The 26,338-nt window shown below is 35.5% G+C and overlaps 1 protein-coding gene across 1 annotated transcript in view; it reads right to left on the bottom strand.

Annotated features, from left to right (window-relative positions):
* Positions 1-26,338, bottom strand: part of Cntnap2 (contactin associated protein 2) — a 2,139,844-nt gene that overhangs the window by 1,280,674 nt on the left and 832,832 nt on the right. The gene's annotated exons all lie outside the window — the stretch shown is intronic.

Here is a 26,338-nt window from a genome sequence, read left to right as displayed (position 1 = left end):
TCTGGGATCTGAACATACCTCTATAGTGCGTGTGGAGTGTGCCGCCTTATTTGATCTATCTAATCTGCCTAATTATCTTTTAAAGAAAGAGGCAGAAATTAGAATGAAATTATAAGAATAGAGTTATTTACTTTCAGAGGCATTTATAAGGCCCAGCATCATTTTACCCATTTGAAATCCTTATGCTTTTTTATTGGTAGACGTCATAAAGAACTTGGACTCTGAAACTTTTCTGAAATTGCTGTGGAATTTTCAGCTTCAGTTATTCTTTTCCTTTGTCTAGGGTGAAATAAAGTCAATCTAATGTTTCATAGTTGTAAAAAAATGGGCTTACTAGAGCCTGCTTTATTAGAGATGTGATAACAGACTTTTCTTGTTCATTTTTCCTCATTCAAGACACATTGATTTATTTAATCCACTTGATCAGCCAAATATTTCATATCTATTTATGGAAAATGTATCGCATGAAGTGTTATAGAGAAGTAGAGAGAAAGAGGGGGTATTTGTGCCTTCTGTGCAGACCATACAAAGCAGAGTGGCAGTGAGAAGTCTGCAGGCTGCCTTGAATCCATTTCTTCCACATCATTTACCCCTTGAGGTGCTATGATATAATTAAGTACTCCACAGTCTCTTGTGAAGAGTGAGAGTTTTATGGCTTAAGTGGAATACACTGCAGACTGTGGCTCTTAGAAATGTGAGATGTTTCTATCTTTATCTGAGCTTACACATTCTCTTTTTCCTGTTTGTCCTGACACTTCTGATACATCAGTTTATCTGAGAGAAGTTTTGGCAATGTTTTATCAATGGTCACTCAAAATAGTCTCTCAATATCAGAATTAAAATGATATACTTAACAGACTTTTTGATCACATTAACTTTTTGCATAAATTATATTGTGTTAACAGATACCTGGCTATGCCATGTCAAAAGGCCCAGATGGCAGACAGCATTGAAAGCCATTTGTAAAAGACTAACAGTAGCTTTACAATCAATTATAATAATTTAAATAAGCTATACTCTGTTGATTGTGTTTATTATTTCTGTTTTCTTATTCCCTTTTCCAATGTTGCTGTAATTATTTGCCAACTAACATACCCTTGCCAGGCAATACAAATATATAATTCAGATAAAGTAAACTAATTTGACATGAAGAGTGGAATAATGCTGCTGAAGACTCCAAGACACGGCCATTTAGGCATTCTTTCCAAAAGTTCCTATTTAACAGCTTATACCCAACTATATGTTAATTATTAAATAATTTTGTCTTTTATTATTTTTGGCATTTTTACTAAATCCATGTACATATATATATATATATATACATATATATATATATATATATATATATGTGTGTGTGTGTGTGTGTGTGTGTGTGTGTGTGTGTGTGTGTGTGTGGCAGGGTGCACATGCTACAACTCCTGTATGATGATCAGAGAACAGCTTATGGGACCAGAGTTGAGTCCCCAAGACTCATGTGGTGGGTCTCTCTTTCTACCATATAGGTCTTTGAAGTTCAATTTAGTTCATCAGGCTCAGACACAATTCCTTTCCCTACTAAGAATTTGCCTGCCTTGAATTCTCTTCTCAATAATCATATGTGATTACTCATATATAACTGAAGAGTGGTCATAGTCTATTTCCTAGGTTCAGTACAACTCTTAATCTTTCATTCTGGTATACAAAATTCTGTTTCCCTCTCTCTGCCTCTTCACTCAATATTTGGGCTTGAATATTTGGGTTCATTTATCTGCTAGACAAGAACTCTACCACTGAGCATTTATTTCTCACCCATTTCTAAATTTTCACTTGGGAGCAGTCTCATTAAATTGGCTACTCTGCCTTAGCACTCAGTCTATAACCCAGGCCCAGGATAACTTTACATTTGGGGTCCTCTTACATCGGTCTAATGAGTAGCTAGGATTAAAGATTTTGCCACTAGAGTAAAAAAAAATAATTTTCATAGCTGAAGTATTCTTTATTTACTCTCCTTTAGACAGGAGCTAATGATACAGAGTCTAGTCCTAGGGTGTCCCATAACCATGATTGTTTTTGCACACTCAAGTCTCAGTTCATGGGATGTTTCTACAAGGTCATTATAGATTACGGCATTGATATTTCACAGAAAACCAGAATTAACTGATTTGGCCATAGAAGTGATAAATGTAGGGTCGTGTGTAAGGATTCTTTTTCACTGGTGTTCTTAGCTTTTATTTCTAGCATTTAAAAATGTTTAATTTCTTTATAAGGGATTAGTTCTTCATAAGACTTTTCTCAAACAAACTTTGCTTTTGTTGTTTCATCCCATCTGCCTTATTTTCTTTATTTCCTCTAACTTTTCTTATACTTTAATGTCACATGTGACCTTTTGTCTTCTTGTTTCCCCCTCAAGTCTCTTATCAGCTTCATAGTCTTTTGGCTCCTTATATATGCATGTAATTCAACATAAGAAATTAGGATTCACTTATGGGACAGAACATTCAATGTCTTTTCCTGATACTCCTCATCTTATATAATATTCTACAGTTCCATCTATACTCAAAATTTCATAATTTCACTTTTCCTCACCTTCAAGCATATACTGAGAGAATTCTATATCCTACCACAAACACCCATATAAATCCATGTTTATTGCTTCTCTATTTCCTATAGCAAGAAAATGAAAACTAAGGTATCAATCAACAAAAGAACATGGTATAGACATATATTAGAATTTTACTCAGTTGCTTCAAAATTTCATGGTTAAGATCACCAACACATTGAATTTTATTTGTCAACTTAATGTGAGTAAATGAGCTATTAGAAATGTTAATAAAGAAAAAATACAATCCAGTAGGAAGAGATTATAATAAATATTAAATCCTGATGAGTCCTGCCACTCATTCCTTGTGCATGGTAACAGAGAAACTTTACTAATTTCATCGAGTTCCCAGATGTTTATCTGGGAATTAAAGTCTTGGATGTGATGGTACCAAGATGCTCGTTTCCATCAATCTAGCTCCACAGCCCTGTCTCTTGACCTTTCTTGAAGGTAGTCATGGCACCTTTTCCACCAATGATATTTTGATCTGAAGGCTATTCCTTCTAAACACCTTAATAATTCTTCGTGAGTATCAAGACCCTTGTTTAAGGTTTAATAAGTACTAAACATGTGCGCTTTTGTTGTTATTGTTTGCTTTTTAAGATTAGGAAGAGATGCTGGATAATGAAATCCATCTTAGAGAAGAAACTGTAGGAAACAGCTTTGAAGTGACAGAGAAGAGTAAGGAAAACTGAACAACGGTGACAGTAATAATAATGGCTAATATCTGTGTTTGCCTTGAGTCAGCCACACTGCTGCACATCTTTCCATTAACATTTTGTTTAATCCCCATGACAAACCTGTGGGGTGAGCACTATAGCACCCATTGTGAGGTAGCAGAAAGGAGATTTGGAAAGCTTAAGTAACCATCTCAAATCACTCATTAAATAAACATGGAGTTTGCTTTGTATCTAAACCCAAAGAACCATCTCTTTTCATTACATCCTACCACTTATCAGAAGGGATAATGTCACACTTCAAAGTATATTTAACACAAATAATCCCCATGCATTCCATTCAAACCTGGGAAGTGACATAGTGAAGCACATGTTTGCAAATGGATTTTGTGTATGGCTGCTACATAGGACCCAGCACAGGACTGTAGTAGAGATGGGTGAATACACAAATTACTTATTATTAAAATTAATAATGCTGTAGAAGAAAGTAGCATTTTGATTCCTATATATTTTATTTTGGGGTATAAAATATGATTTTATATGGTCATACCATTATGAACATTATGTTTTTGAGTTGTTACTGTTGTAAACATTTCATGTAGCATTTAAATATGATATGACATCTGAATACCAATAACATGGGAATAAGCAACTTCTTTTCATGTGGCTTTCCAAATATAGATTTTATACATGTGAAAGAAAAAGTCTCTGAGTGTTTTGAGTTGTATTACTAGTGTCAAATCATTAGATTATATTCACAGCTTTTAGCATTTATTTTTAAATAAAGTTAATAGAATGATATTTGGGAAATCATTATTTATAGGTTGAGCTATAGGAAGATGGGAACCTATGGAAGATTGTCCCAGCTGGTTCAAGTCCTCTACTGTTTCAGAGAAGCAACATGGTCACTGAGCTTGGGAGAGATAGGAAGTGGCAAGGATTTTGCTAGTATCAGATACATATTCTGTAGACAGGTTATATGTACAAACCCACAAAGGAATAAAATGTAGTGATGCTGCATTTGATTTAACAATTCCTAAAGATCAGAATAGTGTGAAATTGGAGTTAAAATTGATGTTAGAACTTTCATAAACATCTGAGTGGATAAGCCAATATTCAAGTATTATTTTTTGTTTGCTTTTTTCTTTTATTATTTTATTATTATTATTTTCTTTATTTACATGTCATATGATATCTCCTTTCCTAGTTCCCCTCTGAAAAAAAGAAAAAATAAAATAAAAACCAAAACCAAAACCCTGTTCCCTCTCCCCTCCTGCCTCCCCCTGCTCACCAACCCACCCTCTTCCTCTTCCTGGCCCTGGCATTCCCCTACACTGGGGCATAGATTCACAACAGGGCCAAGGGCCTCTCCTCCCATTGATGACCAACTAGGCCATCCTTTGCTACATATGCTCCTGGAGCCATTAGTCCCACCATGTGTACTCTTTGTTTGGTGTTTTAGTCCCTGAGAGCTCTGAGGGTACTAGTTAGTTCACATTGTTGTTTGTCCTAAGGGGCTGCAAGCCCTTCAGCTCCTTTGGTTCTTTCTCTAGCTCCTTCATTGGGGACCCTGTACTCAGTCCAATGAATGGCTGTGAGCCTCTACTTCTGTATTAGTCAGGTACTGTAGGAGACTCTCAGGAAACAGTTATATCAGGATCTTGTCAGCCAGCATTTGCCAACATCCACAATAGTGTCTGGATTTGATGAATGAATATGGGAGGAATTCCCAGGTGGAGCAGTCTCTGGATTGTCCTTCCTTCAGTCTCTGCTCCATAGTTTGTCTCTGAGACTCCTTCCATGGGTATTTTGTTCTCCTTTTCAAGAAGGAACAAAGTATCTACACTTTGGTCTTCCTTCTTCTTGAGTTTCTTGTGGTTTGTGTATTGTACTTTGTGTATTCTGGTCTTCTGGGCTAATATCTACTTATCAGTGAGTGCATACCATGTGTGTTCTTTTGTGACTGGGTTACCTAACTCAGGATGATAGTGTCCAGATCCATCCATTTCCCTAAGAATTTCATAGAATCATTTTTTTAATAGCTGAGTAGTACTCCATTGTGTAGGTGTATCACATTTCTGTATCCATTCCTTTGTTGAGGGACATCTGGGTTGTTTCCAGTTTCTGGCTATTATAAATAATGCTGCTGTGAACATAGTGGAGCATGTGTCCTTATTACATGTTGGAGCATCTTCTGGGTATATGCCCAGAAGTGGTATAGCTGGGTCCTCTGGTAGTACTATGTCCAATTTCCAGAGGAACTGCCAAGCTGATTTCCAGATTGGTTGTACCAGCTTGCAATCCCACCAGCAATGAAGGAATGTTACTCTTTCTCCATAACCTCTCCAACATCTGCTGTCACCTGAGTTTTTTATCCTAGCCATTCTGACTGGTGTGCAGTGGAATCTCAAACTACAGTCTGTGAATGTGTATATGAATGTACTTGTGCATGATGTACAGGTAGATATAATTGTAGGAACACATGCATGTGGAGGAAACACATGCATCTTCAAGTGAAGATGTATGACATATGGGGACCAATAGACATCCTTAGGAGCCAGTCCTCAGGTATTGTTCAACTTGGTTTGTGAGACAAATTCTCTTATTGACCTTTAACTGAAAAAGTAGTCTTGGCTGTCTTGCCAGGAAGTCTTAGGAGTCCATCTGGATCTGCTCTATTCCAATGTAAAATGTAACATTGAAATGCATATGTTTACAAGTGGACTGTGTGATGTCTGCTATACAATGAGGTGCTCTACTAGAAATCCATGGCTTCTCCATCAGTAGGATTACAAGTTTGTAATATCACAGTACTTTTGTATTTCACATGGTTTCTGAGGTCTTCATGTTTGAAAAGCAAATATTTTATTTACAGAGTAATATTCCCATCCTCTAAATCTCCGTTTTTATTTAAGTAATATATAACTTACTTTCTTTACCATTTTTACACCTTAATTTAATGATATTTAAATGAATATTTTTGTGATAAGAAAAGATCATATTAGTAATTTATAGCTTTAAGCACTTCATACATGTTTTAATCCCAAAGTATTGAACAGGAAATTAAAATTTAACAGTTTAACTGAAATTTTGTGCCCATTCATCCACTCATTCTTTCATTCATAATTTCTCAGTATTCTCTTTGTCCAAGCCCAAGCAACTATTATTTTGAACTTTGGTTCTATAAACTTGTCTATATTTATGGAAGTGATATAATATAATATCTGCATTGGTGGGATTGTGGTAATTGAGTGCACATGTGTGGGTCAGTGTGTGGACATTTTTTCTATTTCTCTGTCACCATCTACTTTAGTTTTTGAGACAGAGTGTCTACTGACCAAAAAGCTCACCATTTGGCTACCAGTGAGATTACTTGTTTGTGCATCTTCAGTAATAGTGATCCAGACTCAGAGAGACACACCTGCCTTTCTTTATCGGAGCTAGGGTTCCAAATTCAGGTACTCATGCTTATATGGCCAGTATTACTCAGATTTCTATCTCCCAAGCCTGTGATTCTGGAAATCAGTGATGAAGTTGTAGTATATTAGCTCAGTAAAATGTATAAAACATGAAGATTATTTATATAATGAAATATCATTAGTAAATATGGTTGAAATCTTTAGCTACTAGCTACACATTTTATCAAATCCTTAGGTGGAAGAAATATTGCATTAAAATTGTATGAAAATTTCATATTCTGATTTTCTTTATATAATATATATATCATGGTCACTTGAGGGTAATGGATGAAGTTGCAAATTAATGTTTCTGATGTCATTTGCTTGAGACTCAGTGACAACACGTTCTCCTGGTCTAGGTGTGAATGTAGACATTGTGCAGAAAATATGAAGCAAAATATTCTCATCTTGATAAATGCAGCCTGACAGTGATTCCCTAATAGTTCTCAAAGAATAGAACAGTGTGAAATTGGAGTTAAAACTGATGTTAGAACTTTCATAAACATCTGAATGGATAAACCAATATTCAAGTATTATACATATTTTAAAAATCCATTCAGTTTTTAAACAGACACCTCCTACCAAGAATAGCTATTCCCCATCCTTGTTCAACTATACGTAACAAAAGCAGAGTTTCTAGACTGCTGGTACGGCTCTCGCTAATCATACAGCCCACCCAATCCCAGCTGTTCCGTGTGCTTGGCTCACATTTCTTTATTCCACATCTACTCAGTCAATTCAAACCTTAAATTCTGAAGGTCATGTCAGTCAGTTTAAGTTACCTTTAAAAGTTCTTCAAATAATTTATATTTGCTGTGAAACATACTTTATTCAATTGCTCTTATTTTGTCAGAGCTGTCAAATAGCTTCTCTTAGGGGAAAAATCTTAATTGAAATATATTGGGCTCTAATCAGACAGTTTTTTTTGTGTTGTTGTTTTTGTATTTCCTACTCAATTGTTCTTTTTAAAACATTTAGGATTAATCAATAAATATACACATTTGTATGTTATTGTGCTAATATTTTAAGAAAATAAACAGAACTAATGTTAATGAATATTTCTCATTGGTAAATGTTGTGGATTTTAACACAGAACAGCAGTATCATAAGCTCTAAATGAGGCCCTTGCTCAGAATCTGACACATCATCAACACATTCAGTGATCAAACATTCTGGTCACCAGGATTATAATATTAATAATTACTTTATTATAAGTGTCTTTATGAGTCTGTCTGCCATTTTCTGATTTGAATATGTCTCAACTAAGTAAAATGATAATAAATCAGTAAAAGTTAAAATGACATTACTTAATACTAAAGATTATTAATTCATTTCATGAACTTCAATGATGTGATTTGCAAAATGGAGATATAGACAACAATAAAATTTGATTTTTGAGGGTTTCACACATATGGGCCAAGTATAGTCAGTAGTAAATACTGGATGTTTCTCAGACTCTCATTCTAATATTTCTTTCTATTTTTTAGATTCGTTTTATTTTAAAAAATGTATATATGTATGTCTTTGTGAGTGCATGCCACAAGTGTGTGGATGTCTTTGGAGGCAGAGGCATCAGATCCCCTGGAACTGCCCAGTAAGCATACTGGGTATTGAACTCTGATACACTAGAAGAGTAATACACATTGTCTATTCAACTCCTCAATATTTCTTAGTAAAAACTCTTCAGTTTAAGCTAGTGAAAATTAAACTGACATATAGTAGTTTAGTTAACCAACTCAACTTCTATTTTCCTATAAGCAAGCAGGGAGCTAGTAATATAATTTCTTTTGAATTATGAATCCATGTATAACTAGATATAAAGGCATAGTGATAATATTGATAATATTTATTTTTTTCATCTGCACCACAGAAATATATGGAATATCCTCCAGTCACACAAAAATGTCATCTTAAAATTCATAACCAAGACTATTACTAAGAACTTGATGATCAAAGCTAGTAGGACTTCTGTTTATCCATGTAGCACTCAGAATTGATCATTTCAATTCATAAATGATAAATCCACCATTTAATCCAAACCAATTTAAAGATAGTTGCCACCAAAACAAGCATTTAAATTTCACATATACATATATGAAATTCATTTAAATATATATATTATTTTTTTGCTATGCCCACCTCTGAATTAGCATGCAGTGAGTTTAGTATAAAAACCTTTGAAATAAGACGGGCGGTGGTGGCACACACCTTTAATCCCAGCACTTGAGAGGTGGGCAGATTTTGAGTTCATAGCCAGCTTGGTTTACAGAATGAGTTCCAGGATAGTGATGGCTACATGGAGAAACCCTGTCTTGAAAAAACAAACAAAACAAAACAAACAAACAAACAAACAAAAAACCCTTTGAAATAGTGTTTTGTATCACTCCATCTTTACTACAACTCTTTGAGGTAAGGAAGAAAAAAAAGGTAAAATATTTGATAGAAACTGGAAAGATTTACCTGAGATTGCCAACCAAATTTTCATGTATATGGAGAAGTACATTGGAGAGGTACTGTCCAGTGGAAGATTTATCAAAATAAGTAAATAAGAAATAGACAAAGAAAGAAAGAAAGAAAGAAAGAAAGAAAGAAAGAAAGAAAGAAAGAAAATCGCAGAATCTTCCTTTCCTTTTAAAAACATTAATAGCCTTTGAGTCAATGCAAAACAGTAGGATGATGTTATTTCATGGAATTGTTTATTTAGTCATTCTGTTTTAGAGAAAAGGAGGTCTAAATGTTACATGTCAAGGTGAATATTTCCTAAAAGTAATAGAATGTATAAAAATAACATGAATTTATAGTCTATTAATGAAGTATACCCTATAATACTACTTGTTTGTTGACAAAAGTAAAAAGCAAAGAAGTGGCTATGTACAGAGCCCTCACTCTAAGCTATGTAAAAGGCAGTTAATCTTGTCCTAACCTCAAGTTTAAATCCACAATGAAGAAAATGTGAAATTAACAAAGAAAGAGAATATAGTCAAAGTGTTCCTGGTTTAAAAGATAATTAATGAACCAAAAAAAAAAGGTATTGATCACTAATAAAAATAAATGTACTAGTATGATACATGAGAATAATGATATATTGTACATAACACATTCAAAATGAGAACTCAAAGGTTTAACATTCATGCTAATACCCATTCTGACTAGTTATAATTGTTCTGCAGCTACACTGCATGCACAGGTAGTGAACATTGGCAGTTTCTCCTTAATACCATAACTATCCTTGTCAGTGAGTTTAAGGAGTCTGAGCATGTTGGGTACAACTTTGACACATTTAATACTGAATCACTTCTTGCATAGATTTCATTTTCTTTCATATTTCCTAAGAATGAAGTGGATCAGTTACCAAATGGTATTTAAGTATCCTTTAACCCAACATTTTATAGATTTGTCCTACAGGATAGATTTGGCAACATCTGGGATGGAGCTTCCAGTACAACTGGGCATATGCCATTTTTTATTACTTTTGCTAGTAGAGGATAGGCCAGGAATACTGTTAAAAATTCTACAATGCACATGGTACTTGTTCACTCCTCACATAAGGAACTATCTATTAAAAGCATCAGAAATGCCAAGGAAGATCATTCTTGAATTTGCTGACACTCAGTTGGATAAAGGAGACCATAATTTGTTTTCAAGTACTTATTTATTTTATAATGTATAAGAGCTAGAAAAAAAGACTAAAATTGTATGAATATTATTTTTAATTTTAATTAATAAATATTATTTTTAATGTCTATATGTACACATATTGGGTATGTGTGTAGTATAATGGTATTTGTATGCATGTGAATACCATGGTGTGTGCATATAGGTCAGAGAATATTGGATATTTGTTCATGCATTCTACTTTGTTAGAGATGGAATTTCTTAGTGCTCATTACAGGTTACACTGGGATAAATTCAAGCTTCCAGGAATCTTAACTTCACTATAGGAATCTTAGCACTACATATTTGAGCCATCTTACCCAGCCTTACATGCTTCTGGTGGTCTGAACTTAGATCATCACTCTTCTTTTGTGGGTGTACTGGGCTTCAAGTTCACTACCGCTGCCATGGCAGTGGGGGCCAGGTAGTGGAGGTTATAAATGGGTGGGAAGGAAAACCCATGTCCTGTCAGAGCTCAGGTACTGTGGTGAGGTAGACACAGGAGGCTGCCTGAACTCTCCACACCCCCTTGGTGGGCGTCTGGCTGTTGTGAGCCATATTCCAGTTCGTGGGGGTAGTGGAAAGGAGACAACCTCGGGCATCCCTGGGCCTCACAGAGGCTAAGGACAACTTGTTCTAGCTCCTGGGCATCACAGGTACTGCTGGACACCACGGAAGGGCTGGGAATGAGGCAGGGAAGAGGGAGCTGGGGCAACCCATGGTCTTAAGGTGTTTAGTTGTAGAAGAGAGAGAAAGGGAAGAGAAGTAGAGGCTTCCCATGGTCACGTGGAAAGAGGGGGAAGGAGAGTAAAGAGCAAGAGGTTAAAAAAGAAGGGGGAGGACACAAACAGCCCCTTTGTATGGTGGGCTGGGCTACCTGTCTGTTTTCAGGTAGCTGTGGTGCAGGGCATACCTGGCTGTGGTCAGTTGACTGGGGGTGGAGTCCAGCCAGAATACTGGAAGGTTGGGGTATTGTCTATGTGACAGATAGCACAGGATAATGGAGTTATAGGACTCATGGTGTCAGGCATCTATGACTGGGGGCATGGCATTTTATTTCATCCCTTGTAGAATACTCTATTGGGTCTCCGGAAGTAAGCCTCGCTCAACCAAAAACACAGACTGCCCTTCATGGTCCCAAAGGGGTATTATCTTTATAAGTCAAAAAAATACCCTAGTTGTATTAAAAATAATCTTCCCATTAATAGTCAGACAAACATACTAAATTTTGAATAAATGATAATCAAGGAAGTTTCAAACCAACCTTATCATACACCTACATTCAAATGGCATTGAACTCAGTCACAACGGTCTTGTAAACTAGAAAAACCTGATGAAATGACATAGGGGAGACAATTATCTTTTCTGTATAATGACAATGAGAGAAAACTTTTTCAACAATATAAAATTATCTGTATTTCAAAATAAGTTTAAAAATCTATGACAGGTTGGGTAAGGAGCCTATCAAGCTGAAAACCCATCTTGCTAACATATGAGAAAGCTTCTGTCTCAATGTAAAAAGGACACCAAATGTTAGAGATATAGCTCAGTGATGAAGTTTGTGAGATGCTAGGTTCAATTCCTCACACTACCCAAATCAAAACTCAACAAAGCAAAATTCTTACTGGTCTCAATTCTCTAGGCTAATGTACTATGCTTTGTTTGATATGCAAATAGACATAATATTACTCATTCAAAGTAGTATTGAACAATCATGTGAATTTATAAAGGAAGTTGATATCCTGGATGGAAGAATGTAGTATGGACATCGTCGATTTGATTAAAGCTGGTGATAACATTACCAACATGGTCAAGCCAACTTAGAAATTAAAGCTCTTACATTGAGCCTACCATTACCAATGGAGACTGTGGTATAATGCCTAAGAGTGAGGCTGATGCTGTATGTCTTACATCAGGAAAAAGCTGGAGCATCTCAGTAAGGACTGTGGGCTCTATTCTGAATTCTACTCACAAGGATGTGGTCATAAACAAACAGACAGACAAACATAAACAAAAACAAACCATAAAATAGAACCCTCTTCTTCCTGCTGATCTCTGCTGGCTGGTCCTCAGTTGCTGGCCTTCCTCATTGGATAAGCCTATACAGAAAGCCTAAGCATGTTTATGTAACTGCCTTAAAAGCAGGCATCCTCCTCAATACGTTTTGTAGAAAAAGAATTTTTTCCTGTGACACTCAGGTTTAGGATGCTTGAGGATAAATATTTAAATTAAAAGTTAAATTAAAAGTTTACCTTTTTCTACTGAGTTTATTCCTATATTCGCTGCAAATAAAATAGAACACAGGAACCTTCTGCAATCCCTCCCTCTCTGCCAAAAGAAACATGGAGGTTGGAAAGACTTACATACTAATATTTTCAACATATAATATTAAACATAATAATTATAATTTAAAAGCTGAAAATTATTTAAAACCCTTAATAAAAATATGTCACAATTCTAATAGAAGTATGTTTTTTAAGTGACTATTAATTCAAATGATTTAAATTGCTTGAGATTTGAGAAGTGAACACACTAAATGATTATTTTATTACACTGTTGCTTTTAATTCATGATGATGGTAGCTGCCTTTTTTAATATTTACTCTTATCTGGCTAGCTCAGACAATTTAAATCAGTAAAAATATTAAGAAAAACAGCTCAAGACAAAAGCTAATAATCTCATATATATTTGCAGTATTTTAAATTTTACTTCATTTATCCCCATTCAACAGAGATGTTTAATGTTTAAATGTTGACTAAGTGTATCTCTGTGACTTAGCCTTTCACTACCTTTAAGTATCTTAATAAGCAAGGGTTTTGCTGTATGTAGAAGGTAAAATCACTCAAGACAGGGATGCCTTGAGAAATGTTTTGGCTGTGATTGATAAACCTTCTGTCTCCAAATAAATGGAAAGCTTGAGCTGTGTTTATTTGTGAGTTGTTTCTTGGTATCAGAATTATAAAATGATCAGCTATCTCATCATCTATATTGTTCTTTTGGACATCTGAATGGTAGAGTGCTGTTGAGATATTTTTCCTTACTGAACAGCTCCTCTTGTATGCTCATGATGATAGTTGACAAGCCAGGCAATGCTATGCTCATTAGATAATTCAAAATAATATCTCCTGTGGATCATTGCTGAGATTGTAGAAAGTCACTGTGGGTAGGGAAGACTTTAACAGGAGAAAAATGTTTCAATGTCAGAGATAGGGCTGGGCTGGGGATTTTCCTACAGGGTTTCTAGGGCTATAATTAACTCTCTTATGCAAGTCACACAAGCCTGTGGATTTGGGTCTCATTAGAAAAAGAAAGGATTTCTCCAAAGGTCTACAGGGAATTCCTTAGCCTTTACAGTCTGGTAGAGTGCACATATGGACTTAATCAAAATGCTTGCTTATAAAGAACACCTGAATATCATTCCATTATATTTTATCAAGTAACTGCCATAATATGTTTAAACTTCTGATTTTGTTTATTTTTCTTGGAAAATCATGATAATGAAAGAATGTTGGACAGCTGTGGACAGTAAAACTTACATCATATCATTTCCATGGTAGGAACAAATGATTATTCATAATTCAGAAGTTCAAAGGAGCTTAAGTGCATGTTTATTCCCTATTTTGTACTAGCTATTGTAGTTCTGTTGATTTTATAAGTCAACTTAACTTATAAAGTTCTTGAGAGTAAATTTAAATTTAGACTTCTTTGTAAGTAATACAGTTTTCACATCTAAATCAGCATGTGCTAAGCAGGTCTTAAAAATGCAAACTTGTTCCCAAGGAGAAGGTTACATTCACTTTCTCATCAAGCCAACTCGACAGTAGCCATTTTATCAGTACACAAATTCAAATGAAAATAATTAAATGCTGACAGCCTATCTTCTTACAGATATGAAAATCAGAATAAATATGTTTTTTTTCTGATTAACCTTTTTATTTCCACTTTAACCACCACATTCAAATGTTGATCCAAGAATGACACCCAGTATGTATCTGACTTGTGAAGTAATATAATGCAAGATAATGATATTACCTTTTAATATCATTAACTTGAATTTGGCATAGCTAAAGTAAGAAAAAATTTGCCATGAATCTGGTTATTTTTCATAATCACATGAATATCAGATATATCAGAGTGGCTTCCTTTGTTTCACTATTACTGCCATAGGAGGATACTAGCATAAACTCTTTTTATTTTATTCAAGTTCCAGTTTGAAGCATAAAATACTTTTAAAAAGGCTGAAGTAAAATGTACCACCTTGAAATAATTTCCATCAAGCAGCAAGTTTATTCATATTTATTGTTCTTTTAATATAACTACATGAAAGTTGACAAACCTACATGTTTTACATGACTAACACTCTAACCTGGCCATGCTAAGTATCTGTCTTTCTGGGAACTAACATAGGAAGGTATTGTCTATTTTTCCTTTGATTTACATATATATTCAAATTCATTGAAGAATCAAGCCCAAATAAATCATATGTAGCACATTTCTCTTTAGTGATAACATAGATAAATTTTATACCCATGGGTTACCCCATTAAATCTCAAGAAACTATATTTTGAATTAATATTAATCACAAATAGTACTGGATTTAAAACATAAGTGATAGGAGAAAAACATTATTTGTTTGCTTTATGTAAACGTATTAAAGCATTTATTGGTGCATTCAATTTGCCAGTTACTTAAACATTTTTGAGTTCAGCAGAGCAGGTGATGCATTGAATGCAGCAGAGCACTCAAGATGGTGCAATTGTGGCTGGGGCATAGCTTAGATGTAGCGCAATTGCTGAACATCATGTACAAGATCCTTGGTACAATTCTTAGTGTGTATATGCATGTGTGTACATGAATATATAATATAAGATGTAATTATTACCCAACAAAATAATTGTGCATGCTCAAATGACTGTCATATTTCATTTAGAACATAAATTACATAGACATCATAGATAATTCCTGTTAGTTCACTTCAACAAATATTTCTTGCATATTTACATTTGTATAAATTATAATTAATGAGATGAAAATATAAGTGATGGCCAATGCCTGTTTCTTTCTCCACTATTTTGCAATTTGATTGAAGTATTTTGGTAAATAATACCCACACATGAAGGTACATAAAGAGAATAGAAAGAAGAATGGTCTAGATTACTCCAGAAGTAAAAATAATTCTTAGTGAAAATTAAACCTGAGCTCTATATTGCAAGGTAAGAAAACTTGCCCAGGTGAAAGGAAAAGGGGGTGATTTTCCAGGCAAATTGGACAGCCTGCATAAACACATGTGAAAGAAGCATGTCATCTATGTGGAAACACACATAGTTTGAATGAATTAAGTCTGGATTGCAACATGTAAGTGGCTGAAGCTAGCAGAAGTACCTCGTGGCTGAGCAGATGTTGGATATTCTTGTATTTAAAATTGAGCTCCTTTTGTTCTTTTCTGTGTTCCAGTAAATATCAACAAAAGAAAGCTTTGAGCTGGATTTTGTCTACATGCTATATTCATCTAATATACAAATGGGTCTTATTACATTTTTTATTGTTCAGAAAAGTTTTATATAACTGTAATATGCTTTCACCAAGTCTTCTTGAATTCCTTCCCATGCAATGTTTTCCCTGCCATCCCAATATTTTCCTTTCCAATTTTCTGTACACTATTTCTTAAGGAGAATGATTTTACTCTGTGCTACCTATATGTTCATGGGCATATGACCACTGGAACATGAGTAGCCTAGCAGGAACTGCATCTGTGAATAAAATTGATGGCCTCTGACTCCAGCAGACATCTATTGCCAATAGCTTATCAGCCAGGTGTGGTATTTCATACTGGCACAGAAAAAGTATATTTCAAATTCATTTTAGACTTCTCAGTCAATGTAACCTTACTAACTCTCTTTAAATACAGATGTGATATAATCAGATTTGCATTCTGAGATAAATTAGGAAAACACTTTATAAATAGAGCAGTGTAATTTGTTCATCAAGTTGATTAATCCTCATAAAATATATTAATACTCTAGACCATGTTCAAATAGTTCATATTAACTACATACTTATTTTAGAAGTAGATAGTGATAGAAAAAAGCTAGCTTTAATCTTGGTACAAATTTCTTAACTGAAATGCTCCCTTTATCATTGATAAATAAGCGGTTTATGATGTATTCCATTCCCCATATTGATGACTTTGTCTTCTCCGTGCTTCCATTCTAGATACTTACTTGAAAAAATAATGTCCTAGATTGCAGAGACCATGATTTAGTTCCTTCCAAGTGCCCAAATATTCATTATTATTAGGAAATGGTCCCTGACCAAACCAGAGAAATTGAGAAGGCAATATACAAGTGGCAGTGTTTCCTCTGCCCATAAAGATTAAATATGCAATTTGACCAGGAAGCCACATGTGCTCTTCTAGAGGTGCTTATTTTTAAGGCAAATTAAACTAATCTCAATTGTTGTGGATTTCAATAAACAAATATATCCCTATATTGAAGTGAATATATTCCCAAAATGTGTAGCTACTATGAATGTTGACTGATTTGATAAATGAACTTTTCCAGATGTCACTCATTAACTGGGATACTTTCTGGATTAGGGATCCTCCTCAGTGCAGTCTGGAGCCATTTAAAATTCTTTGTCAATATACTAAAGTATAGAAACATAAAAGAAAGAGGTCTTGTAAAGCTAGACACATAAAACTCTTGGCCAAAGGATTCAGATAATGGATGGTGAAAACCCTATGCTTGGGTACACTTGTAGGACTGTGTGTATCTCTCTGAGCTTCCAAATAAAACAAGCTCCATTATCATGTATATTTCAAATTTCTGCTGGAAATAATATGTATGTTACAATGAATAACCAAGAATAACCAAATTCATGTTTCAATGCTTAGTGTTTGTGGAGAATTTTTTTTTTACAAAAGCCTTGGGGGGGATTACCTTGTAAGTACATGGTAATTTCATGTCTTGCCAGAACATAGCTATAGAAATTGCCTGTGGCTCCTATAAGAAGATGTTGTTATTGGAAATCAGATGGGGCACTCTACTATCATGAAGTGATGTACACTTCCAGTGTAGCATTTATATTCAGCCCTTTTCTATAGACCTTTCTACACTCCTGTCAACTTTCTACCATGGTTTTCACTGGGTAAATTATTCATGGCTTAGTAATTACTCATCCATATTGGGGTACATATAGATGTTATCATAGTACAATAGTTTGTATTCTGGTTTTCAATGTAACAGCTAATCTAACAGCTGTGAAGTCTCTGGTTTCAAAGTAATTTAGAATTTTCTATACAAAATTATCATTCCACTGCATTTGTCTTCTATAATTGGAATGCTTTTGTAGTGCAGCCATATATGATTGTTTTAAAATGAGTAAATGGAGGTTCTCCTCTTTACTTCAAGCAATCGTTTCAATGTAGAATAAAATGGTTAGTGTCAGTGTAAGATTAAGGTCAATTGAGACAACATATAGAGTCTACATCCATAAGTTTTAAAAACTACAACATGAATTTGATTCAGTTAACTTGAGGGAAATGAAATGCAGAGAGGATAAAGTGGGGGGGCGGTTAGGGGATCGAACTAGAACTCATGTTAGATAGAAGCCAGGACACAAGAGCAGGAGAGTACATGAATGAAGGCTGAAGGCTACAGAGCAATGGCCTGAAACCAAACTTCCCCATTTGCACTTACTAGAGGCAAAGTTTGTTTTAACTTTGAAAGAACATAATTTTTCAGTTGACAAAAGATTATGGAAGAACTACAGAAGTTAAGATGGAGACACATCAGGGAACATGGACGACAAACATGCTCACTCAGCAGTGCTCACACTTGGCTCTCTCCCCTGTAACTTGAATTTATGAAATTCTTAGGGAAATTGATGGATCTGGAGAATATCATCCTGAGTGAGGTAACCTAATCATAGAAGAACACACATGGCTTGCACTCTCTGATAAGTGGATATTATTAGCTCAGAAGACTGGAATACACAAAATATAATCCACAAACTACAAGAAACTCAAGAAGGAAGACCAAAGTGTGGATGCTTCGTTACTTCTTACAAGGGGGAACAAAATACCCATCTAAAGAGTTGCAAAGACAAACTAGGAAGCAGAGACTGAAAGAAGGACAATCAAGAGACTGTTCCACCTGGGAATCCTTTCCATATTCAATCATCAAACCCAGACACCATTGTGGATGTCAGTAAGTGCTGACTGACAGGAGCCTGATATAGCTGTCTTCTGAGAGGCTCTGACAGTACCCAACTAATACAGAAGTAGAGACTCATAACCATCCATTCGACTGAGCACAGGGTCCCCAATGAAGGAGCTAGAAAAAGGACTGAAGGAGCTGAAGAGTTTGCAGCCCCTCAGGATGAACAACAATATGAACTAGTACCCTCAGAGCTCCCAGGGACTAAACCATCAACCGAAGAGCACACATGCTGAGACTCATGGCTCCAGCAGCATATGTATAGCAGAGGATGGCCTAGTTGGTCATCAATGGGAAGAGAGGCACTTGGCCCTGTGAAGGTTCTATGCCCCAATGTAGTGGAATGCCAGGGCCAGGAAGTGGGAGAGGATGGGTTGATGAGCAAGGCGAGGGGGGGAGGAAACAGGGTTTGTTTTTTGTTTTTGTTTTTCAGAGGGGTAACCAGGAGAGGAGATATCACTTGAAATGTAAATAAAGTAAATATCTAATGAAAAAAAAATTCCAGGCAAGCCTTTAGGGCATGTTTAGAAGGATGAAAGAATGCATTTCTCTCTTCCACAGGAGTACTCAAGGCTACAGTCATCCTTGCTGAGCCAGGGAATACCCAGAATTTCTACCTACTAATAAAGCCAAGTGGAGGGAGGGTCTGATCTATATTTTCTACCCTAAAACAAAATGCCTTTCTCTCTGGACGTCAAATGTTATGCTGGAGAGTATAGTAGCTTAAGGTAAAATAAAGAGTCATCTAAGGGTCCATTCTAGTTCATATTCCAGGATACATTTAAAAAGTAGCAATTTCTGGAACATTAATCATAAATGTGTCACACGCTGATTTCTTATTGTAGTGTCACACACTGATTTCTTATTGTAAGTGTGAGTTTTGCTCTTGGAAAAGAAATGGATATAATTTGCATTTTTCAAAAACAGAGAGCAAAAAATGTGATCTGTACATTTGGTATGTTCAGAGAAGTAGTCATTACACATTAGACAAAAAAGAGTTTCTAGGATTACTAAATTGTGTTCCAAACAAAGGGGGGGGGAGTGTCAGAACATCATTTTAGATAAATGCCCATTATAGGTGGTTTGGATCACAAACCATCATGAAAAGAAATTACCAAGACGTAGATGGCTTTGACATAATTTAAATTGAAATCCAAAAAGATTTAAAAACAATTGTAAATGTAACTATTTAGTGGTTATAGTTGATTTTGAGTTCTTCAGTAAATAGTTGTGACTAGCCCCTAGAGTAGGGAGGGAACATTTTCAGTTGGATTGTACTGCTCTATAGTTCTTATATTTAAAAATTGATTTGCTACAATCAAATTTCATTATTAGTATTGCTTTATGGTTTGTGCTAAAACAATCATAAACTTAGTTTCAAAACCAGCATTTCTTTGAAAACCAGAAAATCAGAATTTTGTTTGTTTTTAACTGTTCCAAGAGACAGAACTCACCAATAAGTTTCATGGAAATGAAATCAAGGCGTAGGTAAAGATCACACTTCAACCAGGGCATGGGATGACTTCCCTTTTCTTTCTTTCTTTCTTTCTTCCTTTCTTTCTTTCTTTCTTTTTTAATATATAATATTTTATTTTTCTTCTCATCAGTTGGCAGAAATTTCACAACTTTTTGAGGTTTACCGTTTTTAATTTTATTAAAAATAGATTTTTTCACACAATCTATACTAATTACAATTTCCCTTCCACCATCTCCTCTGAAATCCTCCCCATCTCCCCTCCCATTCAAATCCATACTCTCTCTGTCTCTCATTAGGAAATATACAGACATCTAAAGAATAACAATAAAATATATTAAGATAAAAATAAAGATAAACAAAAACAGAATAGGATAAAATAAGGCATTTAGTTTTTTTTTTTTTTTTTTTTTTTTTTTTTTTTTTGGTTTTTTTCAAGACAGGGTTTCTCTGTGTAGCCCTGGCTGTCCTGGAACTCACTCTGTAGACCAGGCTGGCCTCGAACTCAGAAATCCGCCTGTCTCTGCCTCCCAAGTGCTGGGATTAAAGGCGTGTGCCACCACCGCCCGGCTGGCATTTAGATTTTTAAATATGTATGTCCCAATAATCTTTTGATGTTTTTGAAGGGTTGCAGATTTCTAGTCAGGGTGATTTTTGTATAACCCTGGCTGTCCAGGAACTAGTTCTGTAGACCAGGCTGTCTCAAACTGACAGAGATCCACTTGGGTCTGCCTCTGGGGCTGCCTGAGTACTGGAATTAAAGCTGTGTGCCACCATTTAGTTGCTAACTCTTGTGACAGGTCTCTTCTTACCTTTAATTTGTTATTTGGATCTTCTCTCTCTTATATTTTGATAATTTGACAGAGTGTCTGCCAATATTTTTATTTTTTAAAAGAACCATTTGTTTCATTTATTCTTTGTAATGTTCTTCTATCCTAATTGTAATTATTTCTTTTCATCTACTGATTTAGAATTTGGCTTATTTTTATTCTCTGTTTTCTTTGGCACTAAGGTACATTGCTAAATAATTTGTTTTACATCTTAACAAATATTTTTAATTGGATATTTTTATTTATTTACATTTCAATTGTTATCTCCTTTGCAGGTTTCCCCTCTGCAACTCCCGTATCCCATCTCCCCTTACCCTGCTTCTACGAGGGTACACCCTCACCCACCCACTCCTGCCTCACTGCCCTAGCATTCCTCTACACTGTGGCATCAAGCCTTCACAGGACAAGGGCTTCCCCTCCCACTGATGCCAGCAAAGGCCTCTTCAGCTCCTTCAGTCCTTCCCCTAACTCCTCCATTTGAGTTCCTGTGCTCAGTCTGATAGTTGGCACGAGCATCTGCATATATGTATTGGTCATGATCTGGCAAAGCCTCTCAGGAGACAGCTGCGTGGTTGCTGCAGCATGCCTTGATAGGCAGTCTCTTCTTGTTCATCATGGCCACAGGGGCCCCAGTGCGTCCTCTTCCTTTGCCTAAGTATTTTCCCTCACCCTGGCCCTCCTAAAACTAGTGTGAATAACTCAAAGAAAGCTGGTCCTCACCTGGACTAACATGCTCCATTCCTTCTACCAAGACCTTTGTCACATCTGTAAACTTAGTTTTAACTGGAATTGGAATCAGGTACTGAAGGCTTTGGGAGGCACTACTCAAGCAATTAGAATTATTTATTACTTTTTATCTTTCTGTACTTATTTAGATTTTGTTTCTACTTATCTTCTGCGCTGACATCTATTAGTATAAATATAAACATTTAGGATTTTTGCTCCATGGAATGTTTCTCCTAGGTCTGGTTCCTATTTTGTCTCACTAATATCTCCTCTGAGTCTCTGATTGTCAAAGCCCCGTTGTGATGAAAAAATATCCTGAGGAAATTGACTGTTCATCTTACACTTGCTACAAGTGTAGAGTATGTTTCTATATTTAAGCTACCTGAAATGACTCTCTTTTGTTGTGGAGTTTTAAACTACATCCTCGATAACACAGGTTTTAAAACGATTATTATAAAGAAAATCACTAAAAGGAGATATGTCTGGAGCTCATAATGAGGGCTGTGTGTTAAGAGGTAATTTGCTGAGTTCAGCCATTTCAGAAACAAGTTCTAACATGCTGGCAGGATCAAAACTGAGCTCAGGTTTCCAGGCCCTGGAAACCAATTCCTATCCTGCTTCTTCATCTGTTTCATGCTTTCCTGTTAACCAGTAAAGAGTGTGAAGAGGGAAGATGCTATTATCCAGTTATCTAAACTAAGGCACACAAATCATCAATTTGTTGCTTGTTTTGACTTAACTTTGTGCAGCTTGCCCACACCTTTGTTCCTTTATCATTCTAAAATTCCAGGCCAGAACCCAGGAAGGGACCTGCCTGTGAAAGCTGATGCAAGGACCCTGATCCAGATGACCCAGATAAAGTCCAGTCACCAATGTCAACTTCTTTGTTTAACCCCTTGTGTCAAATATGATTGGTTAATGCAACAGCTCACCCTGATCCCATCCTACAAAACTGTTGTACAACTTCCCTTTGGGGAGTTGATTTAGATCCTGAACTGGTTGCCTCCCTGTGCCCTCAGGAAATAAAGCTTTTGTTTTCAAGCTTCCATCTCTAAAGTGAATTTTCTCAGCTTCCAACCCTAACCCAACTTGTGGAAGAAAGAGAGCAAATGAGAAAGAAACTGTTTAAAACCACTTAAATTCATTTTTTACAATAAATGAATAAAAGACATCACCCAGAAATATGAACAAGATATCTTGAAAAAAACACTTCAAAAACAATAAAGGCATACTAGTGCTCCATAATCATAACCTCTCTAAAATGTAGGAAAAGCATCATTAAAACAAAATGAGAAATAATGAGAATGTACTAAAAGTATTAAATTAATGAAAAAAGAAATCTGGGTTTGTAGAGAAATGAGAATTCTTATACAACATGTGAAGATAGAAATGGATACATCCATTTTATAAAATCTTTAGTCTTTATTGCTACAAGTTGGGCATGCATGCGTGCACACACACACATACACACATTCACAAGCGCGCGCACACACACACACACACACTTTAGTGTGATACCATGTCTTCTGTTGTATGTTTTTTACTAGACAAGCATGAACAAATATTTCTGCACTGAAGATAAGAAATTAAGGACACATTAAAATGATAACTCAATCCAAGGTTAACATGTGGAACTCACAAATTTAACTGTGTATGATATCGTCAACATCTCTTTTCACTGCCCAAAGAGTCCCTCTCTCTCCCAAAGCCAATGTTAATAGCGTTCTTATTCTCTGGTGTAGAAGAGCCTAATGCAGTTATCACTGCCTGTTTAATTTCCCATTTTCAACAGGAGAAAAAATGGACCAAATCTTATGAGTGTCTCATACATATAGTCATATATGCTTTGATTTCAAGATGATATATTGTAACACCTTTTTAAATCTAAAGAATCAAGTTCTACAACTTTCTATATCTATGCCATCAGAAAAATTAACAGCATCTCCACAACAATAATAAAATCCTAAGTTTTTAAAAAGTTTTAATTTAAAACACAATATCAATTTATTTCTTTATACAACAAAAGAGTAAAAATTAATATCTCAAAAATATGGCTAGATCAAACAAACATCTTTTTGTTTTATCTGCCGTTGTTGTTCTTTTTCGAGACAGGCTTTCTCTATGTAGCGCTGGCTCTCCTGGAACTCACTCTGTAGACTATGCTGGCCTCGAACTTAGAAATCTACCTGCTTCTGCTTCCCAAGTGCTGGGATTAAAGTCGTGTGCCACCACTGCCCGGCACAGATATTTTAATAAGCCAGTCAGATGATGTTTTGCCTTCTGTGTCCATAAGTACCAGAAGACACAGTAGGAAGGACCTTAATTTATGTTAAAGATTGTGTTGCTGCTCCCAACTGTCTCACTCATTTCCTTGGAATGTTACATTCTTCCAAAGAGCTAAATCTATCCTTTTCATTATATAAAGAATTTATATTTATATGTATGTGTATACATATATAATGTGATGATGGAATAAAAATAATATGTATGGATTTTTAGATAATCCTTGTGGCCAGTTTATTCCATCCTTAGAAGTTTGCCTGTGAACCGAGAAGATGCTGTCTTCTTATCTTTGCAGTGGATAGTGCTTGTAAGACTCTTCGCAACTAAGTCCTTACAGATTTGAAAGCTTTGCATATTCCGTATTATGAAATATTAAGTGTTTCATTAATTTGAAGAAGCCTGTTCCAAAAAGAAATTTTGCACTTAATGGTCATAGTGGCTGTTTATGTTTGTAGATCTATGTATAAGAAATGATAGGGTAAAATCTACAGGGAGACTTCATGCAGAAAGCTGTTATAGCAATTTTCACTTGCATCTATTCCCAATATTTCCCCTCCCCTGTGGAACTTCCTGGGAGAATAAGAATATATTATACTGGAAGTTTAATGTTTTTACAGATAGAATTTATATTATCTAGCAGTTTCAAAAATGTAGCAAGTTTTAAAGCAGCTTAGTGTTAGCATGACTTCACCGAGTAAAGAGGTGAAGACATATCCTCTGTGAAAGAATCCAAAATCAAGTTTGACCTGAAGAAATTTTTGCAGCTAAATTTTGATGAGGTGGAGGTCCTATGTAAGCAGAAAACTGTAAATGGAAATGCACGTAGATAAGAAGGTCCAGAGAAATATTAAAGGGGAAACAAGGAGAAAGAAAGAAAGAAAATGAGGCAGAAGAGAAAGAGAAATATATTAGTCTCCTATTATGTATTGGCGGGTTTAATTTCTATAGTTTTAGCGTACCACATTCAACTATGTTCCAAAAATATTCAATATTAAATTCCAGAATTAGAAAGAAATTCTAGAATTTAAACACCTTTAATTTCAAGATATTGTTTAGTTGTTCTACTTCATTAATACTTCAAATCTCTTACCATATTTAATTCATGAATTAAACTTGATCATAGATAAGGTTGCAAAGTAAAAAGCAGTCTATTTAGAAATCAACACTGCTACACTGTTAAGCACCTACTGACACTCCTGTTGAAAATCTCCCTTGGACAAGAAGTGACCTACACTATACTGGAGGCAGAGAAAACAGATAGCAGCTTTTCACTGCCCAAATTGACATATTGAAATCATTAGAACTAAGTGTTATATAGTTATAAACTTTCTTAAATGATGAGGAGTTAAAACTCAATTAAATAAAAAGGAACTTTTTAAGTGAAATTAAACTTACCAAAACACAAAATATTAATGATAACAAAAACCCAGTGGTGCAGGTCAGCAGGCTGGCTCTTTAGGTAAAGGCACTTGCCATCAAGCCTGACAAACTAAGGTTTCTTGACCGTATAGTGGAAGAAGAGAAGCAATTCCAAAGAGGTGTTCTCTGGCCACACACATAACCTGGACACACACATACTTCACACTCAAAGTCATCTTCAAAATGGACCTTCCTCCTTCACTGAAAGCCATAATGGTAGATATTATCATCTCTTTTTCAGTCATCCATAAAAGTTCAATTTAACTATTAAGCTTCACTGCTTTGGTGTGTGCAGCAAAACCCATTCTAACTTCTTGACTTTCTCAATTTCTTTTAAAATAATGTTTTGACACAAGGTTTCATACACCTCAGCTCATGCTGGTATGTAATGAGGATGATGTTGCACTTCTGATTTTCAGGCCTCTACATGCCTAGTGCTCAGATTATAGTCATTAAGCACTACACCTAGTTATGTGCGGCTCAGACTTTGTGTATGCTAGGCAGTATTAACCCCCTTAGCCCTCAGTTAATGTAGTCTTTATACTTATATCATGAATTAGAGAAAACAATACAGTGCTAAACCCTTGAGTGCATGTGCACATGTGTGTGTGTATGTGATAAATTTTTAAAGAGTATAAGCAACATTTTTAAAAAATTGCTATTTTTTAATTACTTTTTTTTAGATATTTTCTTTATTTACATGTAAATTTCTCCTTTCCCAGTTTCCCTTCCAAAAAACAAACAAACAAACAAGCAAAAACAACAAGAACAAACCCCCGTTGCCTCTCTCCTCCCCATGCCTGCCACCCCACCTTCTCCCACTTATTGGCCCTGGCATTCCCCTACACTGGGGCACAGAACCTTCACAGGGCCGAGGTCCTCTCCTCCTATTGATGATCGAATTTGCAATCCTCTACTATATACATGCTGCCAGAACAATCAGACCCACCGTGTGCTTGGTTGGTGGTTGAGACCCTGGGAGCTGTGAGGGTACTAGTTAGTTCATATTGTTGTTCGTCCTAA

The sequence above is a fragment of the Mastomys coucha genome, unplaced genomic scaffold (genome assembly GCF_008632895.1).
Source record: "Mastomys coucha isolate ucsf_1 unplaced genomic scaffold, UCSF_Mcou_1 pScaffold20, whole genome shotgun sequence".
In the NCBI taxonomy this organism is placed as follows: domain Eukaryota; kingdom Metazoa; phylum Chordata; class Mammalia; order Rodentia; family Muridae; genus Mastomys; species Mastomys coucha.
The sequence above is the reverse complement of the archived record's forward strand: the minus strand, read 5'-3'. Positions and strand labels throughout refer to the sequence as shown.